This window comes from Nuphar pumila, chromosome 1, assembly GCF_984573655.1.
Source record: "Nuphar pumila chromosome 1, dmNupPumi1.hap1.1, whole genome shotgun sequence".
Taxonomy (NCBI): domain Eukaryota; kingdom Viridiplantae; phylum Streptophyta; class Magnoliopsida; order Nymphaeales; family Nymphaeaceae; genus Nuphar; species Nuphar pumila.
This window is the reverse complement of record NC_143249.1, coordinates 160,987,612-160,990,909: the sequence shown is the minus strand read 5'-3', so window position 1 is coordinate 160,990,909 and position 3,298 is coordinate 160,987,612. Positions and strand designations below refer to the sequence as shown.

The following is a 3,298-nucleotide window of genomic DNA, read 5'->3' as shown; positions in this document are numbered from 1 at the left end:
AAGGAAAATTATATGTATATATATATGGAAATCAAATGATGAAAATATATGTATGGTAAAGAGGATGGAAAATGGCATATGTATGTAAATACATACGTACATATATATATGGGTGTGTATACGTATAGGTAAATATATGTATATTAACAATTTGGAAAGTATATAGAGGTATACATGGATATATATGCATATACATATATATACCTATACATATATATACATATATACATATGGATATGGACATATAAATATAGAACATCACATGAAAAGTCACATGTGAAAAGGGGATTCAGAATTTTGCCTTTGTAGTGAATGGTATATCATACACACGCACAATGATTCAGCAAATGTGAAAAATCAGCAGATATACAAGCATTAGAGAAGAGGCCTGGGCCTGAGCATTGGTATGCTGTGATGGTAAAAATGCTGCAAATGGCAACCATGGATAATGCAGGAGGAAATGAAGCTTAACTATATGAAACAAGCATGTTGGTGGTGTAACAGGACTGTGTATGGAGTCACAACAAGTTGGTAGCTGAAGATTGTATGGTGACAGCATGGCTAGGGTGATATGTAAAAGGACTAAGGAGCATATGTTATCATATAACCAGAGGAACAAACCTGCTGCAGTCATTGAACCTGTAGCATGAACAACATGGGTTGCAGGATAATTGACTGATGGTCTTTGAAACCAGTTCATGAGGGCCCAGGCAAGTTCATAGGCCCTGTCACTAGCGATTTTTACAACAACATTGACAGGTAATTCTTGATGGTTTTGACAGTGATGGTGAATGTGAATGGACAGTAATGACTGCAATATAGGAGATGAAATGAGCTGATATATAGATATAAGTGGTGCATCGATGGTAATATACAGGTGGTGATGAGGTAGTGAGCATGATGGCTATGCTTGAGGTGTGGGAAATGGAGGTAAGTACAGGAATGATGCATAGTGAGTATTGGAGATGTTATGGAGGATCTGATGGGAAGGTTGTGCTGTGAAGAGATGTTGTGAAATGGAACATAATGCAATAAGTATGGTGCAGTGAGCGAGTGTACATACTGTGGTAAGACGATGATGAAACAAGGAACCAACCTTAACAAGTTGCCATGATTAACAATGGTATTAAAAAAAATGGGGTAAATCAAGCATTATCCCCAGTCTAGATAATCTTAACAAACTCAGACTATTTACTTCATTTTTTATTTTATTTTTATTTTTTTTGAACAAAAGCTTCCTTTCCACTTCGACTATGATACAGTATGCTACCTAGACCACAAAAAGAAAATACTCTGCTCTCTGCAATCAGTAAGAAGGCAGACACCCAAACCATAGGACAAAAAAAAACATGACAACACAGTGACCTAAAGCTAGTTATAACCCACAGTAACAAGGAAACCTCACATTGTAATCTTTTCCTTTCTCCAAGACCTACCACTAGTGATCAGCCTTATAGAAATGGGCCTAACCTGGTGGGAAGTGGTGGTTGTTGTAGGTAATTGTAGCGGTGAAGGCAGTGTAAATGATGCTACAGGTGAATATAATCACTGTGTAGCAGACAGGGACTGGGCGGTGAAATGCTGCACTAAAAAAAGGCTATACTAAAAGGGCTATAACATGTGTAAAAGAAAAGGAAAATTATTGCATTTGTATAAGGATCCCAAAGCGTAAAAAGACAACAGCATGTTTGTAGAAAGATTATTTTACATCAGCAAAATGCTACAGTATATGCAAAAGGGAAAAAGAATGTTACTGTATGTTTAAGGGAGTGCAGGACATACCTTGGTGATGATGGATGTCATGATAGGCAGTATTGTTCTGGAAAAGCATATGGAATAGATTGCCTGATAACCAAAGTCCACCATGGTCATCAACTGTCTTAACAACAACAAAGCAGAAAAAGAAGACTGCAGTTCGAGTAGTCATTCCTAAAAATAGAAATGACATTGCCCTTCCAAAAGTGTCAAGCAAAAGACCTCCCAAGGGGTGGTTGTATAGAGCTCCAATTGCATATTGGACAACCAACTTGTGGTGTTGTGAGTGAATGTGACGGTATAAGAACTTGCTCTGGTGCATGAGCTGGTGAATAAAATATTGCCATTTATCCATGACAAACATAGCTATTAGGATCTGAAATAACTGGACAAGATAAGATGGTTGCACTGGGTCATCTATGAAACCTGCTTTTGATGTCACCGAGAACAGCATCTGAGCAACGATTGTCTGGGCCAGCTGCTGAAGAAGGATGCCCTTGATCACCGAGGAAAGTGGCACCGAGTTCTTGTCTTCTTCCTCCTTCCTGATGTGCATCCGATACCGATCCAACGGAGGCAACATTTGATACATTCCGGCATACAGCCAATAGACCACAATGGGAGCAAATGTCCCCATGGACTCATCGCTCACATACCCCTCCCAAAACACCATCCTGGGACTATTCCAAGAGGCCCAAAGAGAGGGTGGGTGTCTTCAAATGAAGGCGAATTCACAAAGCACCATAGTTCTCTTCTGAGAGAAACTGACGATGTGTGTGTACAGAAGACGCTGGGGATCAGACAGACTCACAAAGTCCCTCCTGCAGAAATTGGGTTTTGGGTATTCATCTGTGGCCAAGACCACATATATAGGTTAGTGGGTGCAGTGCTTGATTGAGGCTTCCTCCATCGAAACCCAATCTGACGCTGGAATGGAACTTTGATCGAGTTTTGGCCATGGATTCAACACCCAATTTATTTATTTTTTTTGTAACAGGTTTGGTCTGAGGTTTATGTCTTCAATCCACGAATGGGAGTGTGATGATGCAAAGAAATTAAAAATGGAAAAATGAGAAGTTTAGATCACATGAGGGTGGTAAAAAAAAAAAAAACTACAGATGTAAAAGAAGAAAACACAAACCAAAGGAAATGAAAAAAAAAAAAAAGACAGAGAAAACTATATTAGACCCGATGAATGAATTGCAATCATGCATTGAATCAAGACACATATTGAGATAAAAGTAAGGCCTGAAAATGCGATGGCCGATTTTGACATTGCTGAAGTCAAAACAATGGCAGCCCTTAGTGAAAATGCGATGAACAAAATCTCAGGAACGGAAGGAAATGAATTAAAATAAAATACTGGAAAGATGATCAAGTATATTTGAACAATATATCCAGGATTTTAAACAGAAAATTAATGGAAAATAACACACATATGATTTGTTGTAGCCCCAAATGCAGTAAACATTTTAGGAGCGATGTCACTATAGCAACATGTACCATTGAGGCTGCGATAGGCAGATTAATGGTATAGGGTTGC

General features: G+C 38.6%; 1 pseudogene; it reads right to left on the bottom strand.

The window, feature by feature from the left end:
* Window positions 1-1,465: 1,465 nt before the first annotated feature.
* On the bottom strand, window positions 1,466-2,428 carry LOC149849255 (very-long-chain aldehyde decarbonylase GL1-9 pseudogene; annotated as a pseudogene).
* Between the last annotated feature and the right edge of the window lie 870 nt (window positions 2,429-3,298).